Source organism: Pollicipes pollicipes, unplaced genomic scaffold (assembly GCF_011947565.3).
Source record: "Pollicipes pollicipes isolate AB1234 unplaced genomic scaffold, Ppol_2.1 Scaffold_4881;HRSCAF=5763_pilon_pilon_pilon, whole genome shotgun sequence".
NCBI lineage: Eukaryota > Metazoa > Arthropoda > Thecostraca > Pollicipedomorpha > Pollicipedidae > Pollicipes > Pollicipes pollicipes.
The window spans coordinates 59041815-59048811 of NW_023596576.1; positions in this window are offsets into that span (position 1 = coordinate 59041815).

Consider the following 6997-nt stretch of genomic DNA (forward strand, 5'->3'; position numbering starts at 1 on the left):
GCATTTGAATACGTGTCATATTGTGTATATCATTCATCCAGGGCACTTGTTTCTGACAAAGGCGACCAACTTCATGTCACAAATGCCGCTGACGTAAGGCATCACAGCTTTGTGTCGCGATATTTTCCCAGGATTAGTGCAGTACTTCCCATGATAAAGATGGAACGATGAATGCCCTATCACCATATGGGTGTGACACTTATATAGGCTGTAAATATTAAAGTTGCAAAATTGTTTTGGATTTCCAAGTAATGTTATATCGGTCAAAAAAAAAAACGGCCGGTGCATTTGTCACAAATATAACAATTGTACAACGCGCAGAGGTCTTAAATTTTCATTGCGTAGCTCATGTTATACCTAACAGTGGCATGCTTGGTAGGATTCTTGTTCTTTTCCAACTCAAGTACTTTCGAGCTCAAATATCATTCATCCAGGGCACTTGTTTCTGACAAAGGCGACCAACTTGATGTCACAAATGCCGCTGACGTAAGGCATCACAGCTTTGTGTCGCGATATTTTCCCAGGATTAGTGCAGTACTTCCCATGATACAGATGGAACGATGAATGCCCTATCACCATATGGGTGTGACACTTATACAGGCTGTAAATATTAAATTTACAAAATTGTTTTGGACTTCCAAAAAATGTAACGTCGGTCAAAAAACGGCTGGTGCATTTGTTACAAATATAACAATTGTACAACGCGCAGAGGTCTTAAATTTTCATTACGTAGCTCGTGTTATACCCAACAGTGGCATGCTTGGTAGGATTCTTGTTCTTTTCCAACTCAAGTACTCTCGAGCTCAAAATGGACGCCCAGTATGCTGTACACCACATTGTAGCGTATGCGTGCTAGGTCGCACCCTCACCGAATATTAGTCTTCGTGGAAGGATCTCATTGGCATCCATTCTCCTCGCTCATAGTCGCCTACTTCGCGGCAATCACTCTGAACTTGCAGGCGTTAGGCAGGTGGCGATGGTTCCGGTTCAGGTCCGCATCCTAAGCCGCTGCTTCAAGTATTTCCTAAGCCCCTGCTACAAGCTTATTAGAAGAGTTGTCCCGGGCCCTCCTTTTTGGTGGGGGCCTTGTTGAAATCCTGCACGAGAGCAACACCATGCTCGGTGAGGTTGTTCACAGTTCTCATGTCCTTCACTTCTAAACGGTTTTGAGTATGGGGCCGAAATATTGACTTTGGAGGTCACGCCAAGCCGTGTTTGTTGCCAGAGTCCTGAACCCTATCATCCGATCGCGGCATACTAGGTCAGCATCATAGTTTTGTGGTAAAAATGAAACACTTGGCAGTTCTCGGTACGGCCCATCCAGCCCTCTGACGTCACCTGACCTTTAGTGGGGCCGCTGTCAAAGGTCGCAGGCCATCCCTATCAGAGGCAAATAGCAATCGTATAAAGCGACTCAAACTTACCCCGCCATGTGTAGGTAGATCGGAAGGCAGGCGCTTTAACCAACTGAGCTATCAGGATGGATGAACTCATTATTCACTTATGCATTGCATTCAGTCTAAATGCTGTTGAAACGTTAATCAATGAGCGTCCGGGTAAGTCGTTAGTGATATTGAGTTCCGAGAATTTTGCAAAGCTGCGCTTGGCGAATGTTACTGCTAATGCTGGCCTACATTCTTTATGACGGACTTGTCAGAAACTATGCCGTTTGTTGTTACCTGGTTCCCTAATTCCATAATTAAAAGCGAGCAACCAAAAGTAAGCAATGCGCATGTTATTACGCAATAACTAAGCCGCAATTAAAACGCCACAAATAATAATAAGACCTATTCAATTATCCCTAACGGTAGTTCGTGCAACATACAGTGGAAAACCCGTGCAAGCATGTGTTCGCTATACAGCTGACGTAATGGAGGACAGATGAGAAGAAAAGATAAACACCTTGACAATGCCCAATCACCACAAGGTCGGTCGACGTATGCTTATGACGCTGATTACGGTGCAAATCGGCCTCCTGAGTGGTCTTATCGTATGCTTGCTGGTGGAACTGCCGATGTTACTTTGTCTGGCTCGCCGAAGGGGAGGCTACGCCAGACGTGTATTTAGCTCACCTCGGCACTTCCAGTTCAATAAATGAAAATGGGCTAACGTAAGGACGGCAGTGAATGCCTTCTGCACGGATGCTGTCGGGAATGAACGAGTGGAAACAGGGGGATGCAAGAGTGTAGACGAGCGTGTGCACCAGACCGGAGACGAAGGGCTGTTAAATGTTGCTAGCTCTTTCCTAAAAGCGATACTATTTTGAGTCCGTATATTCACCTCATCAAGCGTACCAGCATCTTTATGAATGCATCCTCAAAGCAGTGATTTCGGGCTGATTGGGCTGAAATTTGCGAGTAAGGAATGGGAGACATTCAAATGCGAATGCTTTCCAAATGAGAGCTTGTTTTTTAACCATGAATCTTTCGACTGTGGGTCGTATTTTCACCACGTTGTTGATAATCCATCACAGCAAGTACACTGCTGATGCAGTTAAAGTACAACTGAAAGCCCCATAAAGCTCACGAAGTCAGGGTGCAGAGGATCGTCTGTAAGTGTTCGCATCCTGGGACGAAAGAGCTCATCGTCACCTGCCGGGCAGGCACCTTGCGTAAACACCAAACCTTCCCGCGGGACCCACCTGACCGAGTGACGGCACGCTGACGCAGCGGTCCGGCGCTTAATACCGGGGACGGGATGGGTTTTTGGACGTCCGAGGCCGCTGATCTATACAGGGCTTCGCCCAAGAGGGTGATGGATGGGATGTGCGAGGGAACTTGTATAGTCGGCGCGTGTGCTGAACGCGCTAACTGATCACAGCAAATCATGACAGCGTTTGGTGAAGATTATAATTAACCTTGTTCACGGTTCAATGCAGCTGCTTATTCCATGGTTATGCAGCACCGTCCGTTACATGGGCTGTCCCAAACCATAAGCGGGCATGGCGTGGTCGTTGGATCTACGTGGTCAACAGCACACTACAACGGAAAATGCGAGTACTACTGTGTAGATTACCCTGATTGGATCAACGTGGTCAACAGCACACCACAACTGAAAGTATAAGTGTCACTGTGCAGATCGCCCTGACAAAGAGTCAATTTACATGTTGCTCCAAGCCCAGCGGCATGGACCAGGGCGAACAGTCTACGCGCTAAACGTCTCCTGGACCCCAGCGTTGAACACTGACGCCTGTTCCCGTCTCAGTAGGACTGCTCTGACGCCGGCGTTGAAGACTGGTACCTCTTCCCGTTTCGGTGGGACTGCTGTGAGGCCAGCGTTGAAGACTGGCACTTCTTCCCGTTTCGGTGGGACTGCTGTGAGCCCAGCGTTGAAGACTGGCACCTCTTCCCGTTTCAGTGGGACCGCTGTGAGGCCGGCGACCGACACTGCTCCAGGCGGCCAGATTCGCAATGAGGTCCTCGTCGTATGCAGGCGAGAGCTGGGGGATCAGTTGGCCCATCAGCGGGGAACTGTGGCGTGAATGAGCTAGGTGAAGCGGGGCGACTGGCTGAGATAGTAGCGGCCGCAGTCCGCGTGTACCGGAGCCAATGGCACGTTCTCAGACAGTCCAGGACGACCAAAGCCGACGAGGTGTGGTCCCGTCCTCGGTCCAAAGAAATGCTACGCGACCTTTCAGCGGCAGCCCACGGAACTCATGTTGAGGTCATTGAACCCAGCTCAGCAAACTACGGAAACGGCGTTCTTCAAACATGAATGATCGTAAATATTTGCAGCCCGGATTACCAAAAATCAATGAATGTCCGTGTCTAATCCTTATTCTTTGGTTTCTAGACAATTCCAGTTTTTACAGGCCATACAGATCGCCGAGCACGGCAAGAAGCACTGGCCGACGACGAACCGCCGCTGGCCTCTCGCCGCACGCTCCAGCGGTCGAGCCAGTCGCACCCGTCGCCCCGACACCCGATACGACGAACCGCCGTTGGCCTCTCACCGCACGCTCCAGCGGTCGAGCCAGTCGCACCCGTCGCCCCAACACCCGATACGACGAGCCGCCGCTGGCGTCTCGCCGCACGCTCCAGCGGTCGAGCCAGTCGCACCCGTCGCCCCGACACCGATACGATGAACCACGAATTCAGGCATGGTGGGTCGAACATGAGTTCGCTGGGCTGTGAGGGAGCCGTTTTCTGGCATTGTTTGTACTGCGCTCTCTTTTGGGTCGCGCTGCAGATATCCGAGAACGGAAGAAGCGATGACGCCCGGTGTTCCACACCACCACTTCGTCTGGATGAACGAACGGAGGCAGTCGAGAGCCTCCAGTCGGACAGGCCCGCATTGCGTGCACATTTTATGGTTGTGGAATGGATGCCTTTCAGCTGATGCAGCTCGTAGCTTATAGGCAAGAACAGTTTGATGCGGCCAGCGACCTATTTGTCATGGGTGAGAGTCGATGCTTCCGGTGTCCGTCTGGCCCTCTTCATTCACGAGTTTGCACGTAGTGGCACGATGGCTATCCGGTATCGCTGAGGGTGCCGCGCTCTCTCACGCATCCACCGCGTACGCCGCCGGTACACTCCGTCACAGCCGATCGGCTTCTGTCCGCGGACCTGCGTGGTCGCTGCCAGGGCCGTAGCCACATTCTTGGTAATATGGTGGAATAAGGTTGACAAACAGCTCCCTGATGGTGAAGGACACGCTTTTCTTCGTTTTATTTTGATTTTTACATCTTTCGACTCGAACCAAAGCCAGAGATGCCTGCAGATGCAATTATGTTTGCATTTTTAAGTCAATGCAGTGAATGCGGGTGTTCAATTACGGGATGAAATAATCCGCCGATCCTTTTCTATTTACAATGGCTCCGAGAAATCGTTCTAAGCCGATTGAACTTAGTGACTTTTCCAGGAATGCCTAGGTTTTACTGGGTATATTGTGGATATGGTATAGTGAAACCTAGACAATCGTATACGCATATTGCTGATGAAATTAGGTCAGAAATTTGTATCAGCGCGGCCTACCCATGTTATTTTCGGAACATTAAGTTTTCATTCAGAATTGATTTGTGAGAACAATTATTAGCATAGTTTTTAACAAAGGCGCTCGCGAATCTTAGAAACAAAAACCCCTATTACCTGCGTTGCAGTCCCCTTCGGTCGCATGTCACTCACTCTGCGACTTACACTAGACGGCGACCATCGGGCGGAGGAAAATGATAGCGCAGCTGAAGTAAGCATCTGTGGGCACTCTGATTCATCAACTCCTATCTTTAGAATGCAGCCTGGGCATATACTTCACACCTGTTATATTTTTAGATTGATATTAGGAATGGACTAGTACTCAGGCAGCGCCGTGAGCTGGAGATGGAGTCTGTTGGTGAAATTTGAAGAATGAAAGGCGAATCTCTAATTTTGGGTGTTGCTGTATTTTTTTGTCTGTTCAGAGGACAATCTCAAAATTATGGAGGTAAAAGATACAAGTGTCGGGGCGACGGGTGCGACTGGCTCGACCGCTGGAGCGTGCAGTGAGAGGCCAACGGCGGTTCGTCGTATCGGGTGTCGGGGCGACGGGTGCGACTGGCTCGACCGCTGGAGCGTGCGGTGAGAGGCCAGCGGCGGTTCGTCGTATCGGTGTCGGGGCGGCGGGTGCGACTGGCTCGATCGCTGGAGCGTGCGGTGAGAAATGGCCTGAGTCGAATGCTTCGAGTTTTTAGAAATCATTGCATAATATACGTAGAGCGATGCTGCGGTTGGGTCCACGTAAGCCACCTCGTAACTGTAGCCATCAGCGTTTGTACCGAACGTCGTGACATTTCATGGCACATTACAGCTGTGTCGCGGTAAACATGACAATCGGTTTTGTTCGCGGATCGATACAGGTGTTTATTCCAACAGCCAAAGAGAAGCTTTTCCTTAATGAATGGTCGTAACAATCATCAAAAGGAGTGGAAAGGATGATCAAGAGTCAGGGGTCTGCTAATGTGAGGAACTGTAGCAAAAAGTGCAGCACATAATAAGACATCTGCTGATGATCACATTTGTTCAGCCTATCAAAAACAAAAAGAACTGAAAGATAAACCGACAACGCACATATTGTAAGACTAGAGCAATGACTCGCAGAGCATTCAAGCTTGATCCATGGGCCATAACTCATTTTCATTATCTCTTCGGTAACTTTTATTTGAGTCGAGAGGCCGTAAGTCTTGAAATCCATACTGGGCACTTCTTCCCACATCCTGTGATCTCATTACAGTCATTACAGTTACAGGGGACAGTTTTTCAGTCGCAATAGGATCGATTGAGGCTTTTAAACAAGTCTGTTTATCCCAAAGACCTATGCAAGGTGCACGACTCCTTCCAAAGGCTGTCTTGCCGAAGAGTTTGTCTTGTTATACCAACTCACTTCAAATAAGGAGATTTAGAAAACTGCATATTCTAGCGCCTGATCCTGTTTGACAACAACAGTGTTTCTTCCTGTGCCGACATCCCTGATGACTCTACCATGATGGCAGAAAGTCAGCATTTTGCAGTGCTTTTGCTGTATAAAAAGAGATGCGTGTAAGCACAGATGTGTGTATTGCAAATCACAAAGTAGAAAAAGCGAGTTTATACTATTTGGCAACCCGGCCGGATTACCGGTATTACCGGGTGGTTGAGGGATCTTGTCACACGTCGGATGGCGAGAAAACCGCTTTGGGACCGGTAAATCCAGCCATTTAGTTCATCTTATTCACTCGAACAGAAATATATGTCGAGCCTGCGTACGCCCAAAAGGGAAGAACGATTTTTGCATTTGGGAGCTATCTTCTAAGTTTGGATTTGACCGCATTGAGCAATATTGTCACCTCATTTCAAAACACCGTGCATAAATGAAGCATCCCTTTTAATTCTAAAGCGATGCAAGTAGTAGGATTTTCCTAGCATATTGGATTTGTTTTTTCAGTCGAGCAAAACCTGTAAGCTGTTGGCCTTATAGCGAAAGACTTACCGGCTCTACTCTCCAATTCCACTCTCCTTGCCGATAGCCAAATAATTGCTGTCTTGTT